The following is a 17884-nucleotide window of genomic DNA, read 5'->3' as shown; positions in this document are numbered from 1 at the left end:
TACAAACAAGCAAAGGAAGTTAAACTACAAGGAACAACTCTACAGCTCAATCCAACAGGATGGATATGGAATAAAATGTGCATAAATACCACCATATAATTACAAAGGAAACAGCATTATAAAAAGTGGTTTAAAGTGTTTACAGTGCAGTGTAGTGATTGAGTTAATAGATAGAGGGGGGTGAGGGACCGACTAGAATGGTTGATCAGATTAACTGCCAGGGGGAATAAAAACTTTTATGAAGATGTGAAGTTTCTGTTTTTACAGGGATCACCCACGTAAAACTGCAGTAGACCTGATCGGGAACTAATGTGCATTTGTAAAGATGAACTCTGCTTCATTGGACAGCTGTTCCTACTTCTTACTGAGGAAAGCGGTTTAAAATTGTGGATGTGAAGATACTAACAATGTCATGATGGAGTACGAAGTATTTAATTAATTATTTAGCTGAATTACATTCAGTCAATGCTTTCTTATTTCACCTTTTACATCTACAAGGAGCACTACCACAAGAAAGCAGCTTCCATCATTAAAGACTCCCCCCTGCCCCCCCACCCCCATCCGGGCCATGCTCTCTTCTCGCTGTTGCTATCAGGAATGAGATAGAGCGGTCTTATTACTATTTGTGTTTTATATTCACAGCTTGTCTTCTTTCGCACATTGGTCTTTGTTTATGTGCAGTTTTTCATCGATTCTATGGTAGTTCTTCGTTTTACTGTGAAAACCTACAAGAGAATGAACCTCGAGGTAGTAAATGGTATTAACAGTAAAAATGACAGTGAACCTTGAACTTCATCACAGCATGAAAACAAACAGCGAAGCAGCATAAAATCTAATTGTAATACTCTCTTCCTAATCAAATTGCTTACAGTATACATTTGCGGGATTACAACACTAAAAGCCAACCAATGGAACGTAATTACACATTAATTAAACTATCCATGTCTCTTGTTCTTCCTCCACCACAAATTGTCTTTATTTTTTGCTTCACATTCTCTGCGTGTTGAGTCACTCTCCTTTCCGAATAATTTCTGGTTAATCCAGTCACTGGTTCCTTAAGGTTGTCATAGCTGGGGTGGTAGTGGGGATAAGCTCTCATCCCTTATTAAATGCTCCCAATGGCATGCATCTCAAATACCCTCTGACACCCAAGTCCAGCTCCTGGCCTTCCCATGTGACTTAGCTACTAAGCCTGGCGGAACCATTTCTACTGACAGGTGAAGGAGCGAATGTGGTTTACTGCCACCTTAAAGCACGTCACTCCAGGCAGATGGGACTCACCAGCCATGGTTGGCAGCGTATCTAGGAGAAGGAAATATGTGATCTCAAACCTCCATTGCCTTGCAGCTATACCCACTCACGAGGAATGCTTTGGGAGTAAACCCTGAGGAAAAATCTGGCGCTGGTGTACCTAAGGCAATGAGTTCAATGTCGACTGGCAATGCCTGCATCTTTGCTGGTGCCAAACTGTATTAGCCTCTGCCATTCCTTTGGATTCATCTGCTGCGTGGAGAGGGGGGAGCTTGCTACAATAGCTTGCTCTCCGTATCATCCACTGAACCCAGTCGGCACAGGTAATGAAACTGGCATAAAATATTCCACCAGGGATTTATCCAACTATCCCTCCTACTTGCAACATCTAATAAGTTTTTTTTTTGCATTGTAATGAATGAAACTGTGTGTGGCAAAGCCAGGTGAATAAATTCTGTGCATGGGTACAGAATTTAATTTTGATCTTGGTACATTAACCTGTCTTTCAGAATCAGGCTTCTTATCACTGATGTATCTCATGAAATTTTATTGTTTTGTGGCAGCAGTACAATGCAATACATAAAATATATTATAAATTACAATAAGAAATAAATATTAAAAATTAAGTAGTGCAAAAGAAAGCAAAAATAGTAAGGCTGTGTTGATGGATTAATTGTCTGCTCAGAAAGCTGATGGCGGAGGGGAAGAAGCTGTTCCTAGAATGTTGAGTTGGGTCTTCATACCTTTTCTGATGGGTGGTGGGGGTCCTTAATGATGGATGCTGCCTTTTTGAGACATCATCTTTTGAAGATCTCCACTGTGGTGGGGAGGCGAGTGCCCATGATGAAGTTGACTGAGTTTACAGCCCTCCGCAGCCTTTTCTGATGCTGTGCAGTGGCTCCTCCATACCAGATGGTGATACAACAAGTTATAATGCTCTCCGCGGGACATCTGCAGAAACTTGCCAGTGTCTTTGGTGGCTTACCAAATCTCCTCATACCATGATGCAACTGTAAGAAATCAGGGCAATTTGAAATGCCAACCATAATCTTGGTTTGACCCATATCAAATTGTATTATCAAACTTGTGATCCGAACAGAAAACTAGCCAGCCAGTGCCAAACACTTTCACTTGTCCACTCTTGACACAATTATATGCAACTTCAGTCAGCCACAAAATTAGACAATGAATCCCCCATCTTTTAAGCATTTAATATTTTCAGAAAAGTATTTGCCACTGTCAAATATAAAGTCTACCACTTGTTTTGAATTGATATTGTTTTGAAATTTACATTGCCCAGTGAATCCAACAGAGATGCTGTTAATCCTGTAAGTCTGTGCTAAAGCTGAAATGGGTTGCCAACTGCCCTAAATAATCTACAACTGGAAGAATCATGGCCTGTTTTCCAGCCAACAGCATGTAGATGATTAATCAAGTTCGATGTTAAGGACAGGAATTTCAGAAAGCGTGTATAGTGGTTTGTACCAGCAATCACCAAGACATATGGTTAGGGATAGCGTTGTGGACATGCTATGTTGGTTCTGGAAGCATGGTGACACGTACACAGCACAATCCTTGCTGATGTGAGTGACACAAATGAAGCATTTCACTGCATGTTTCGATGTACATGTGACAAATAAAGCTAATTTCAAAAATCGGCTGAACAGTAATGGGGAGTACAGGTGGATCATAGAATATGTCAGAGGTAAACATGAATGATTGGTAAAGAGCTGGTATTGATAACTCTTTTCTGGTCTCATTGGAAGTTTCTGAATTTATAATGAAATATCACAAACCTTTTCTGGAACAGCTGTATAGTGGCTACTGGGGAAAAGATCCCACTGAGAGAAACAACACTGATACCAAAAACTTCAGGGTCAGGTGACAATTCATCTGCAGGACTGAAATAATCCAGGATGTATGGATATTCCCTCAGTATGTCAAGTTATTACTTAGTTAGGAATTGGGTTACAGCTTCAATTCAGGGGGTCCACTGTAGAAGTGGGTGAATTCGGACTGATAATGGTATCTCCTCCACAATCTCCATCAGCACAGGCACTTCGCAAGGCTGTGTGCTTAGCCCCCTGCACGTATACTTATGTCTGTGAGGCTAAGTACAATTGCAATGCCATATTTACGTTTGCTAATGACACGACTGCTGTGGGCCCAATCGAAGGTGGTGACGAATCAGCACGTAGGAGGGAGATTGGAAATCTGGCTGAATGGTTGCCCCACCAACAACCTTTCACTCAATGTCAGCAAAACTAAAGAGGTGATTATCGGCCACAGGAAGAGGAAACCGAGGGTCCATGAGCCAGTCCTCATTGGGGGATCAAAGGTAGAGAGGATCAGTAACTCTAAATTCTTTGGCATTATCATTTCAGAGGATGTGTCCTGAGACCAGCATAGAAGTGCCATTACAAAGAAGGCACAGTAGTGCCTCTACTTTCTTAGAAGATCGTGCCGATTTGGCATATCTAAAACTATGACAAACTTTCATAGATGCACAGTGGAAAGTATCCTGACTGGCTGTATCACAGCCTTGTATGGAAACACCAATGCCCATGAATGGAAAAGCTGACAAAAAGGTGTGAATACCACCCAATCCGTCACAGGAAAAGCCCTCCCCACCATTAAACACATCTACAAGGTGCTCTATCACAAGAAAGCAGCATCGATCTTCAAGGACTCCTGCCATCCAGACCATGCCCTCTTCTTGTTTCTGTTATTGGGAAAGAGTTACCGGAGCCTTAGGTCCCATACCACCAGGTTCAGAAACAGTAATTACCCCTACACCATCAGGCTCCTGAACCAGTGTGGATAACCACACTCATCTCAACACTGAACCGATTCTGCAACCTACTTTCAAGGATTCTACAATTTGTCATTTCAGTTTTATGTATTCATTTATTATTTGTGTTTCTTTTTGTATTTGCAGTTTGTTGTCTTTTATGTATTGATGGTTTGTCCATCTTTGCGAGTAGTTTTCATTGGTTTTATTGTGTTTCTTTGTACCTTCTGTGAATGTCCACAAGAAAATGAATCAGGGTAGTATTTGATGACATATGTACTTCAATAATTAAATTAAATTAAACTTTGAGAAGAGTATGGAAAACCTATTCCCTTTCAAGTATTGCAGTCATACTTTGCGTTTTATGTATTCACTATTTTATTTTAGATTGGATCAATTCCTACATCTCTATTGGGATAAAAATCCTTTCTCCAGTATCTAAATGAACATGGCCAACTTTGCCTAAGTTTTTATTGCCTCTGGGTTCAAAGCACCAAGCACTAATTTTATTTAATTGGCCATGTAATATCTTGTGCAGGAGATGAAAGATGTCTCACTAATGCTGTGGTATTCTCCTAAGCTTGTATGTTGCACCATATTTAAGGCAATGCTCCCATGGGAACGAAGTACAGTGGATTCTGGTTAATGGAGACACTTTGGGACCATTATAGTTTGGTTCAATTAAGCGGCCGCCCCAATTTAGCCAAAGTTTCATGGAAATAATTATAAGGTATAAAAAAGAAAACTACCATTTAACTGAGTAACAATTAATGTATTTAAATGAAATACAGAACAAATTAGAACACTACTAATACTTCTACAGGTCTAAAAAACTGCATTAGTTCCTATAGTCACTGACAGAGGAATTCATCTGCTGTGTTCTTTTGACTGATAATAAATGAACAAAATCAGTGCAGACACCTATGTAGACAATGGAATGCCTTCATACAATGTTATTTTTATGCCATGGGTCCCTATCATTAACTGAGGGGTTCATGAACCCCAGTTTGGGAGCCCCTGCTTTAGATAATTGCATCTTCTAAATCTTCATTTTCAAAGTAATGTTTAAGATGATTGTCAATATCTTCAAATTCTTTGTAATTCCTAACTTGCTGAAGTAGTGAAATCATTTCATTTTCACTCTCAGCCGTTTCTGGCATCTCCAAGCCTGAATGCTTGAAACTGCATTGGCTGCCTGACCAACCAATGGCCTAACTAACTGGAAACCACCATACTCAATATTTGATTTAACTATATTTGTCTTTTTGTTTCTTTTCATCCTCAACCATAAATAATTATCACCCCCTTTTTAATGGAATTAGTCTCCATTTTTCATTGCAAGTTTCTTCTGACAATTAATGCTCAGATGCATTGGTTAATTTAGGACATAAAATGGCATGTCATTTATTTAATCGTAATATCAGTTCCACAAATATTCTCCTGTTTCAAAGTACAAAAAAAGCTCAATTTATTTAGCACCATGTACATCCTTGTTCAGGTGCAATGTGTAATTAGAAAAAACAAATGAAACGTCATTCATTATTGCTAAGGAAATGGTCTGCAAAAGTAGAGAAGTCTTGTTGTAACTATACTGGGTCTTGGTGAGACTAAGCCTGGATTACAGCTCAAGAGTTCGGTCTCCTGATGAAAGGACAGGTAGACTTGCATTGCAGGCAGTTCAGAGTATTCTCTAGTTTGATTCATGGAGTAAGGGGATTGATTGAGCAGATTGGGCCCATACTTGTGAAATTTTAAAATAATGAACAGTGAATTTATTGCTAAGATTCTGAAATACTGGATAGGATTACAATGAGAGGATATTTTCCCTTGCGTGTAAGTCTAGAACGAGGCAGCATAGTTTCAGAACAAGGGGTTGCTCATTTAGGATGGAAATAACAAGGAATTTATTCCCTCTGAAGGTTGTTAACGTTCGGAATTTTCAATCCCAGAAGAATGTGTTGGCTGAGCCAATAAATATATTTATGGCTAATATTTCATCTAAAGGAAATCATAGGTTATGAAGAAGGCATTGGGAATTACAATGGCAAGGCAAACATAGTGGCCACAAAGCTGACTCCTATCCTATTACCTTTGCTCTCACGTTTTATTATCAATAGTTAAAAGGCACTCGGACAATGACAGGAAAGGTTTAGTGGTATATGGACCAAGTGAAGGAAAGTGAGACGAGCTTTAAAAGGAATCTTGGTCAGCACAGACAAGTTGGGCCAAAGGGCCTATTACTGTGCTGTTTGACTCCATGGCACTAAATGAGATAGCAGGTCTAATGAGAACAAAAGTACCAAACCAAATAACCAAAGCACTCATTGTGGCAGATAGCACAGCCAGTTCAAAGCTCCTGCAACCAGAGCTTAGCACTAATTTTTGATACTGTTTGTGTGTAGTTTGCAAGTTCTCTCCACAGCTTGTGTGAATTTCCTCCTGGTCTCGCCCCTTTCCTTCCACAACCCAATGTTGTGCTTTTAAATTTCAATCAGTGGCCACTTTATTAGTTGCCCAAAGTGGGCACTGAGTATATTTCTATATGTTTGTGATCTTCTTTTGCTGTAGCCCATCTACTTCAAAGTTCGATGCATTGTGCATTCAGAGATGCTCTTCTGCAATCACTATTGTAACACACGGTTACTTGAGTTACTGTTGCCTTACTGTCAACCGGAAGCAGCCTAGCTGTTCTCCTCTGACCGCTCTCATTAACAAGGCATTTTTGCCTACAGAACTGCTGCTCACTGGATGTTTTTTTATTGTTTTTCATACTATTCTCTGTAAACTCTAGGGACTGTCGTGTGTGAAGATCCCAGGAGATCAACAGCTTCCGAGAAACTCAAAATACCCCAACAGGCACCAACAATCATTCCACAGTCAAAGTCACTTTGATCACATTTCTTCACCATTCTAATGTTTGGTCTGAGCAACAACTGAACCTCTTGACCATGTGTGCATGCTTTAATGCATTGAGTTGGCTGAAGATATTTGCATTAACGAGGAGTTCCTAATAAAGCAGCCACTGGGTGTATTAGTTCGTGTTGGTTAATGGTAAAATGTCTCAAAGAGGAGTTGATGGGCATTTGGGAGAGAAAAAAATTGCACAGTTAGACAGAACTAAGGGTTGATGGGGAGCTGCCTTAGAGCCAGTGGGGTGAAGAGCCTCCCTCTGAGTTCCAACATCAAGAGCTGGAGGAACTCGGCAGCATTTATTGAGGGGAATAGACGGTCAATGTTTCAGGCTGAGACCCTTCATCAGGACTTGACCCAAAACTTTACTGTTTATTCCTCCTCAACAGATGCTGCCTGACCTACTGAGCTCCTCCAGTATTTTGTGTGTGTTGTTCTGGATTTCCAGCACCTGCAGAATCTCTTGTGTTTATGAGTTATTATAGGTAAATTGGTTTATTATTGTCATATGAACCAAGCTACAGTGGGAAACTTTGTTTTACCTAGAATCCATTCAGATCCATGCATTCAGGTAGTACAAAGATAAAGCAAGAACAGGATGCAGAATAAAGTGTTACAGTTACAAAGGAAGTGGTGCAGGCAGGCAATCAGGCACAGGGCCATGATGAGGTAGATTGTGAGGTCAAAAGTCTGTCATATTGTACAAGGGAACTATACAATTATCTTATAATTGCATGATAGAAGCTGTCCTTGGGCCTGGTGGTATGTGCTTTCAGGCTTTTCCCCAGGGCAGAGGAGAGAAGAGAGACTGTCTGGGGTATGTGGAGTCTCTGATTATGCTGGTTTCTTTAGTGAAGCAGCGACTAGTATGGACAGTACATTGAAAGGAATCTGATTTCTGTGATTTGCTGAACTGGGTCTGCAATTCTCTGCAGTTTCTTGCTGTCTCAATCAGAACAGGTGACAAACCATCCTGTGGTACATTCCAGATGGGACACTTTCTTTGGTTCATCGTTAACTTTGGGGACACACCAAACTTCTTTAGCCTTCTGAGGAAGTTGAGGCGTTGGTGAGCTTCCTTGACTGTGGTGTCTATGTGATTGGGCCAGGGCAGGCTTTTGCAGATGTTCACAGTTGGGAATCTGACCTTCTCGACTTTGGAATAAAAGAATTTTAAAAAGGATAAAAGCTTTTACCTGCAGATTCCTATCACAAAACCTTGCTTCCAATTGACATTCTCTTGTCAAGAAGTCAACTTTTCCACTCTGTATTCCAGAATCCATGTTACTGGCGGGAGCTGCTAGTTGCAACCTGTTAGGCTGCAATTACGGCCTCCCGCCAATGGCGGCTCTGCAGCGCGTCTCTCTGACAGCCCCCAGCCACTCAGCACACACAACAGGTGACCTCCACGCAGACCAAATCCATAGCCCTGCTTGCCAAACTGCTGCTATTTAACCATAAATAATGAGGATCCAAAATAAAGCCAAGCACAGAACGTCTGCGAGCTCACTCCCTGTATGTAGCAACATGCCAACTTAGCCAGTGTTACAGATGGAAATATAAACTTTCCATTTGCTCTTATCCATTGCAAAAGCTCCCACGGAGATGTCTCTCTCTCTCTGTCTGTCCGACGTCAGATTTCTCTTTCACTTGAGCCTTCGAGAACACGTCCAGGAAATCACTGGAAGGTGATGATGTATTTTGTTGTTCAGCTTTTTACCAGAAAGGCACATTGAATCACATGTGCAATTCTCCGCTGAACAGCAAGTCAGTTGACGTATTATTGGCGTATTTGTCTTTTATGACTCATTGCTTCTTAATGCCTGTTGTTTATTATTGTTACATCTGAATCCATGTGGCATTTGAATAATATCCGGTTTTTTGTGCATCCCAGGGAAACACTTCTAAGAAAATCAAGTTATTTTCAATGTTATATATAACCGGTAGCAAACAAACCTGGTCGTCGCCACTGTGGCGCTGGGGTATTCTTCCCTCTCAGGCTGTAGCGAAGTCCGAACGCGTTCTGTTTGACATGACTCGGCAGAGGAGCAAGTTCGCATCGACAAGCAGCGAAGTACGTAGAGGGCAGGCAATTCAAATAACATTACATAGAACAGCCGCTGTAAGCAAAATTGTATATGTTTGTGTATCATTCAGTGCGTGCTCGTCTCCCTTTAAGCTTTTAGCTGCCCGCTTTAAACTGCAACATTTAAAAATAGCGATCTCTTTAAAAAATGCATAAACTTCCTCCGCGGTGACATACTGGAAGTACAGATCCTATGTTGGGGTAGGATGAAGTGTGTATAGCTTGGGTCTCGTTGCATTGCGAAAATAAACCTCAGAAACAAAACTAAGAAACGCGACCTCGCCGCACATTCGGCTGAATTTTGCTCTTTCAGCCGAGCGGTGTTATTATGAGAGAAAATTGCAAGCTTTGTCACATGGCCCTGCCCTTTCCACCAGTCACCCCCCCTCCAAGTTTCCATAGAGGCCTCGGAGTGTCACATGATAATCGACATGATATAATCAAGTTACGAAACAACAGAAAACATATACTCATGGGGTAGAAACACGTTGGGGTGCTGCAATTCACTGCTTACTGCCCAGCCTGAAGTCCAGTCACTGGCAGAGTGCCTCCAGCGGCTCTAAACCCAAACTGTGCCGGCTATATTCCCCTGCAGACGCCGTGTGTGGGATGGATGGTCGCCGAGCTCCGACTTAACTGTGCCCCACTTGCTGTCAGTGCCCACCTCCATCCCAGGTGGGCTGCCGAAGAGTCTTTTCAACAAATTTAAACCCGCATCTGTTGGGGGAAGGTCGAAAGGTCGCAGAACCGGGCAGCTCGGAAACGTAAGTGACCAGCTCTAATCAGAAACGCAACAATCGGTTTAAGTCGATCATTTGAACCCAATGTTTGTAATAAAATGTAGCCCTGCGGCGCCTGAGACGGGGGAATGTTGCAATTCTTAAAAAGCCGGGTCGTGCCCCCTGACGCAGTTCACAAACCAAGGACGAGGTGGTGTTAGATTTAAAGCAACTTTCTTTCAATGTCTCTCTGACAGCGTGTAGGGTTTATTATTCAAAGGAAAGTGTTTTTAGTTGCATGTTGCGTCATGTCTTCACTTCTAACCGAGGTCGATTGCCACATGGCTGATGTTATATAGAGTGTTTCACTTCATGTCCGCATTCCAGCTCATGTTGCGCAGATAAAATTCAGACTGGAGGTAAACATGGGTGCTGACGCTGTGTTGACATGGTCCAAATCCAAAACACAAGCAGGCTCTCAGCGCACGCCTCTTCTCCTTCCAGTTTAGAGTGTTTTTTTTTTGCTGTGTTAAATTTGTTTATTAGCTTGCTAACTAGCGTTTATATTAACTAACTGGCATTAAAAGTACTGACCCCCCCCCCCAGCGAACAGGATGTAAACAGAAATGATAAAGACGTCACCATAGTCCGGCGAGGTACAGTGAGTGAGCAGCACCTGACGCGCGTTGGAGGCCGGCGTGAGCGCGCCCGTGACGATGTTTACTTTTGCGGCCCAAGCCCTTTGCAAAGTTAAATTTTCTTACAGCCGTTGCAAAGAGCATCGCCGCCTCTCGCCTTGGGTTCCATTAATACAGCGCACATCCAAGGTTTAAGACGCGGAAGAAGGGAAATAAACAGTCGCGGGGACGCGCTTGCGGATGATGCGCAACTGCAGCTGCGCGACGCGTGCTCGTCGGCGTGGACGCGCACGGATAGGAAGGAGGATGCTGCGTTCGCGTGAGGCTTGAGGAGGATTGCTTTGCTTCCCAAGAAGCAGAAAAGATCTTTTAAAATCGTTAATGTAATAATTTGTCAGTTTCTGCGTTACATTGCATTGGTCAACATGTCTTTTGCAAAGTAGCCAAGTACTTCCAGAGCGCTCAGCCTTCTGACGGATGTAACTTGTTTCTATCTCCCTGTGACGCAGCAACCTTTTAACTTACTTTTCCTAATAACATCACTGCCTTTTCCCCCCTCTTGGAAACCACTACTTGAAAAACAACCCCAAGAGTGCGCAGGTAAATAAAAATGCACCGTAGCAAATAGATTAGATTCAAAATAAGTCTTTAAAAGTTGCAAATCCATTTAGATATTATTTATATACTTGCGTTAAAGTGTGTGCAGTATTGCATTGTAGCTTGTGTTTTAATTTAATATGTAATTTGCTTTATCAATTTATATTTAATTGTAGACATTGGAATTTTGAGCGTCGTGGTCACTATTAAGAGACGATTTTTGAAGAGGAATATTAATGATTTTTCTTTTGCAGATTGATATCCTCTTGTCGGGGTGAGTGGGGAGGGTGGTCGAATAATGGGATTTGTTTACATCCAGACCCGTGCCCGAGGAAAAGGGAGACGGGTGCGCGCAGTGCTGGGTGCGTGCATGCGACTATTTACATAAGAAACTGAGGAACTTAAAGGAGCGGAATGGAGGCCCGTTGTACGCGCAATAAATGTCTTCGGGCAGTTCGCCAGCCATTATTAGCTGGCGATAAAGTTCATTTGTCGGAAGCGCCTTCCAGATAGTTGCCCTGTCTGGGGAGGATAGTGGCGGTGTGGGGGATTAAATCAGTTTGACTCAACCTCTGGTTTCCCGTCATGATCCTAATACATTCGCGTCAGTGAACATGACCGCATCAGGACACGGGGAAGTGACACCAGTGACTGGAATTTCCACTGAAGTCACCCAACTTTTCCCGGTTATTAGAACTAAACAAACACAAGAGATGCGCACTCTTCTGCTGTCCCTTCCCCAGCCCTTCGCAGTTCAATCGCAGTTCAATCAGGGCGGGCAAATTAAATTCCGGGCAAAGATGAGTTCAGCTTCGGGGATTAGTTGTGGGTGACAACTGGACGCTGTAACCTGGGCTTAATCTGATTCATCGGGGTCCAATCACGACGCAGTCATGTTGATGGCATTTTGTGAGGTACGGAGTAAAAACGATTATAAAATTCACCGTTCCTTCTAAAAATGCACGTAATATCTCTGCCTTTAAGCTGGTGGAGGAAACATTTTTTTTTAAATGGCTCTGGGTGAATGTACAGGTCCGTTGATCTTTTATTTGACGCGCGCGTTTACTTCCAGCGAGCTCATTTATGTTATTGCAACAGTTTGGGGCCGGGTGCGCAGCAGGCGAGACTTGAGACATTCAGCTGCGTTACAGCGGGATTCTGCGTGTTCTGCGGATACCAGCCCAATTTTCAACTGCGTAGCTCAGTGTTTGGAGAGGGTGAGAGTGGCGGATCCTTTTGATGCAGGACCGCGTGCACCCAAAAGCGACAGCAAAATATTATTTTGCCTCTCCTTAAAATTGATAGCTTCTTAAATCACCCAAGGTTCAATAAATCCTTGCAAGAAACCTGAATTCCAGAATGGTTAGAAAGCCTACGAAGACTTTTCTGAGAACAGTTATTTGCATTTTTATCTGCAGATAGAAATATAAGATGGATTTTCCTGCTTGTATAATGTGGGGAAGCAGTGGATTAATTTTATTTCTGACAAGTATTTAAACGAGGACCATTTCTTGCTTTGTTTTGGCCTCTGCTGGTACTGCTTACTTCAGCTCCTGCTGCGTCACATCATCCACAACCACCACCGACCATGTTTTGTGTATCATTTCACTGCAGAAATAGGTTAACCTTCTGCGTCTGGGAGCCTGATCTCAACCAGAAAAGAGTGGGCGCAATCTGCTGAGCTTGTGGACAAGCGACTGGCGGACTGCGCCAGAGCTTGGTGGTAATGCAGGGGCACAGCCTTGATATTGGCTTCTTCGACCATTGCTAATTCGAGTTCCTGGATCTTTCTGACCCTGTTTTTTGCTATGTGTGACTTGCAGGGCTATGCTCTCAAGACATGGCTATCAGCTAGTAGTGCTTTCAGTCAAGTTTCGGAGGTTCGATGGTTAGGGTGAGAGTGTTGGCTGACCGGAGTCAAGATGTACGGTAAGCAGAAAGGCAGAGAAGATGGTTACCTGAAGTGGCAGAGGAGCTAGGGTCACAACTTGGAGGGTTGTAAGAGAAGGCAGTGTTGGAACGCAATGAAGACAATTGGAGAGGGAGGGTGTGGCCACCTCCCGGTTCTGTTTTGTCCATTAATGTTGGATACCAGCAGGGCAGTGTGAGGTGGTGGGATCTCCAGGTGAGCAGGTAAAATTCCTTTTGAGTTCGGAAGCAGTAACGATCTTGATCAGATCCAGTGGACCATGAGGTCCGAGATGTTGCTGTGGTATGCAGCTGAAGTAGTTTACAATTGGAACTGATGGCTGCAAATGGTTGTATTAAGTACTTAGGTACAAGGGAGAAGCTCATTGCAAGTGAAAGGAACGAAAATATGGTGTAATTGTTGTGAGCAGATTATTCCTGACTTTGGCTGTGGGGATTTAGAGTTCAAGCTGAATGGGAGGAAGGTGGGGAACTCTTGTGTTGGAGAATGAGAGACTTTGAGCACTACGGCATTTGGTGAGACTACGAGGAGAAAGGGCTTTGTTTCTGGGGGCAGATGACGATAGGTAGTTCTGGTTGAGGGAAAGGAGCCAAAGAGTGGGGTCTTTAATTTTAGCAGGAAGCATTGGGTGCAGTCAAGTGCATTTTTTTTAAGATGGATGTCTCTCTGAATTTGATCCCACTAGTAGAGAGTCCTGTTCTGTGAAATACATACAAGTGTAGTTGAATGTTCACAATTGTCCATTTTGAAGCACTGTAATCATCTGCCTTATCTCTATGGGTATGCTGATGCGATGGTGTCACATAATGCAGTTTCTCATTAATTGATAGGGAATGCCATTACAAGGATAATGTCATAACCGGACGGTGCATTCTATTGAGGGGGCAGACTGTTCCAAATTTAACATCAGTTAGGTGGAAAGATGTTTACTTGGTCTGCTGAGAAATATATTTGTGTTGCAAGTGGACCTGTTTTCATCTGTTTCGGGCGTTGGAGAAATGGCTGTGCTTCGCTGAGTAGCAATAAAAGATGGCAGTACAGGAAATGTAGTTGCAGTTCTTCGTCAGGACTTAATCTGCTGGCCAAGGTTAGCAAGGTTAATTCTGCACTCGTATCAGTGTTTCTTGATGGCATTGGTAGGCACCAAAAATGAACATTTTCTTTACTAACCTTGTGGTTACCTGTAGTTTTATAAACTAAAGGTTCAAAGGATTGTTGGGAAACAGCCAATGTTCTGAATGCCTTTCCAAAGCCATGAGTTCTGTCAGGTTTCTAATTCCTTTTTCCCTGTGCAAACCAGCAGACTGAGGTTATGGTTGGTTTCTCTGTTTTTGAGTGCTTTTTGAGATCAAGCTGGAGACGGCCCTCCCCTTCCTGAACTGCAAGACCTGCACTGAATACGGCTATGATGCAGCTCAGTGCTCGTGCAATGCAGGTTCGGTCCTGATCCCCTGCCACTGACTCTGTGGAGTTTGCATCTCCCTGTGACTGGGTTTTGTTGTGTCCCATTTCCAAAAGATGAGTTGGTAGACACGAGAAATCCTGCAGATGCTGGAAATCTAGAGAAATGCACACACATTGCTGGAGGAATTCAGCAGGTCAGGCAGCATCTATGCAGCAGAATAATCTAGATGTTTCTGGCTGAGACCTTAAAAGGAAGGAGTCAAAAGCCAGAGTAAGAAGGTGTGGGGGGGGGGGGAGGAGAAGGAATATACGTTGGCAAGTGATAGGTGAGGGGGACGGTGGAGGGAGAGGGATGAATTAAGAAGCTGGGAGGGGATAGGAGGATGAGGTAAACGGCAGAAGGAGAGGGATTCTGAATGGAGAGAGACTGAACCATAGGAGGTGGGGCATCAGAGGGAGGTGATGGGCAGGTGAGAAGAGAAGGGGTGAGAGGGGAACTGGAATGGGAATGGACAAAATTAGAAGGGGGAGAAATTACCAGAAGTTAGAGAAATCAATGTTCATGCTATCGGGTTGGTCATGATAAATACCAAATGCTGGAGGATCTCAGCAGGTCAGGCAGCATCCATGTAGGGGAATAAACAGTTAACGTTCCAGGCCAAGCCCTCTGTCAGGACTGAAAAGGAAGGGGGAAGAAGCCAGAATAGAAGGTGAGGAGAGAGGGAGGATTAGAAGCTGGCAGGTGATAAGTGAGGGGAAAGGTGGGTGGGTGGAGTTGGGCGGCTGTTAGCAATCTGCAAACTGGTGTGTTGGTGAGTGTGGGAACTGTGGGGTGGTGGGGTTGATGGGACAAGGGGACAATAGAATGGGATTAGCATATCTGGGTGCTTCACAGTCAGCATGGACTCAGAGTTGAAGTACCTGGTTCTGTGGTGACTGTTAATGTTGACAGTATTAGATTGGCTGGATAATTACAGAGTTAGAACCTTCAGGAGCAGGAAGGAGATGGCAAATGATCAGCCGTTGACTTTCGAGTTTGGAGTTAGAGCAGTGATGAGTAATGTGGTGCAGTCAATGAAGTCAATAGATAGCAACCCTTTGTAGAGCAGTGATTTCACTGGTAAATCTGTTTCTAAGTCCAGGCGTCATGCTTCTTTGTAGGAAGTCTGTGTGGGGGGAAATGGGTAAATCTGTGCAATTTCTCAAATCTCTACTTGGTGTACCTGTTAACATGTATATCTTGCTTCTCTTTCAGTGGTTAATTCTCAAGAAATCGGAAGAAGTGTTGGAATATTGCACAGGCTATTCTTGAATTGCTTAATCATTTTTAATTCTGGCAATGTGCCTTGCTTGGTGACTCTGCTGATAAATGTTTTGCTCCATAAACAGTTCTGAATCCAAGTATGTGCCATATTGGAACCTTGCTTCACACTAAACAAAACAAGAACAGAAAATGCTGCAAGTGGGGAGAAGAGTGGTGACCATTTCAGGGTCAGTGCTCTCACCTCAGAACAGGAATCAGAAAAGGAGGTGGGGTGGAGAGAAGAGGGATCAGTAATCATTATGAAACTGATGCAAGTAGGGAATTGTGAAAAGGTGCATGGTATGATTGAAGGCTTTTGTAGATAAGTCTACAAGAGGAGAGGCTGTACTTGATCTGGTATTGGGAAATGAACCTGGTCAAGTGTCAGGTCTCTTAGTGGGAGAGCATTTTGGAGATAGTGATCACAATTCTATCTCTTTTACCATAGCATTGGAGAGAATTTAATTGGAGTAAGGAGAAATATAAAGCTATCAGGCAGGAACTTGGAAGCATAAATTGGAAACAGATGTCATCAGGGAAATGTATGGCAGAAATATGGCAGATGTTCAGGGAATATTTGTGTGGTGTTCAGCGTAGGTACGTTCCAATGAGACAGGGAAAGGATGGTAGGGTACAGAAACGGTGGTGTACAAAGGCTGTTGAAAATCTAGTCAAGAAGAAAAGCTTATAAAGGGTTCAAACAAATAGGCAATGATAGAGATCTGGAAGATTATAAGGCTACAAGGAAGAATTTAAGAATGAAATTAGGAGAGCCAGAGGGGGCCATGAGAAGGCCTTGCGGACAGGATTAAGAAAAGCTCCAAGGCATTCCACAAGTATGTCAAGTTCAAGAGGATAAGATGTGATTGAATAGGACCTATCAAGTGTGACAGTGGAAAAGTGTGTGTGGAACTGGAGGAGATAGCAGTGATACTTAATGAATACTTTGCTTCAGTATTCACTGTGGAAAAGGATCTTGGCGATTGTAAGGATGACTTACAGTGAACTGAAAAGCTTGAGCATGTTGACATTAAGAAAGAGGGTGTTCTGGAGCTTTGGGAAAGCATCAAGTTGGATAAGTCTCTGGAACCGGATGAGATGTACCCCAGGCTACTGTGGAAGGTGAGGGAGGAGATTGCTGAGCCTCTGGCAATAATCGTTGCATCATCAGTGGGGATGAGAGGGTTTCTGGAGGATTGGAAGGTTGCAGATGATATTCCTTTATTCAAGAAAGGGAGTAGAGATGGCCCATCAAATTATAGACCAGTGAGTCTTACTTCAGTGGTTGGTAAGTTGTTGGAGAAGATCCTGAGAGGCAAGATTTATGAACATTTGGAGAGGCATAATATGATTAGTAATAGTCAACATGGCTTTGTCAAAGGGAGGTTGTGCCTTATGAGCCTGATTGAATTTTTTGAGGATGTGACTATACACATTGATGAAGGTAGAGTGGTAGATGTAGTGTATATGGACTTCAGCAAGGCAATTGACAAGGTACCCCATGCAAGGTTTATTGAGAAAGTAAGGAGGCATAGGATCCAAGGGGACATTGCTTTGTGGATCCAGAATTGGCCTGCTCTCAGAAGTCAAACAGTGGTTGTAGATGGGTCATATTCTGCACGGAGGTCGGTGACCGGTGATGTGCCTTGGGGATCTGTTCTGGGAACGCTTTGTGATATTTATAAATGACCTGGCTGAGGAAGTGGAGGATGGGTTGGTAAATTTGCTGATGACACAAAGGTTGGAGGTGTTGTGGATAGTGTGGAGGGCTGTCAGAGATTACAGCGGAACATTGATAGAATGCAAAACTGGGCTGAGAGCTGGCAGATGGAGTTCAACCCAGATAAGTGTGAGGTGGTTAATTTTGATAGGTCAAATATGATGGCAGAATATAGTATTAATGGTAAGACTCTTGGCAGTGTGGAGGATCAGAGGGATCTTGGGGTCCAAGTTCATAGGACACTCAAAGCTGCTGTGCAGGTTGACTCTGTGGTGAAGAAGGCATATGGTGCATTGGCCTTCATCAATTGTGGGATTGAGTTTAAGAACCGAGAGATAATGTTACAGCTGTATAAGAACCTGGTCAGACACCACTTGGAGTACTGTGCTCAGTTCTAGTCACCTCATTATAGGAAGGATGTGGAAACTATAGAAAGGGTGCAGAGGAGATTTACAAGGATGTTGCCTGGATTGGGGAGCATGCCTTATGAGAATGGTTTGAATGAACATGGCCTTTTCTCCTTGGAGCAACGAGG

At 43.1% G+C, this 17884-nt stretch overlaps 1 long non-coding RNA gene across 1 annotated transcript; it reads right to left on the bottom strand.

Moving 5' to 3' along the window:
• Positions 1-566: 566 nt before the first annotated feature.
• On the bottom strand, positions 567-10262 carry LOC140738842 (uncharacterized). Its single transcript, XR_012101466.1, has 3 exons — positions 9553-10262; positions 8909-9072; positions 567-725 (listed from the first exon to the last, which is right to left on the bottom strand). It is a non-coding gene; the product is annotated as an uncharacterized lncRNA (long non-coding RNA).
• Positions 10263-17884: the final 7622 nt, after the last annotated feature.

The sequence above is a fragment of the Hemitrygon akajei genome, chromosome 14 (genome assembly GCF_048418815.1).
Source record: "Hemitrygon akajei chromosome 14, sHemAka1.3, whole genome shotgun sequence".
Taxonomy (NCBI): Eukaryota; Metazoa; Chordata; class Chondrichthyes; order Myliobatiformes; family Dasyatidae; genus Hemitrygon; species Hemitrygon akajei.
Note: the sequence above shows the minus strand (reverse complement) of the source record. Positions and strands in the feature narration are given on the sequence as shown.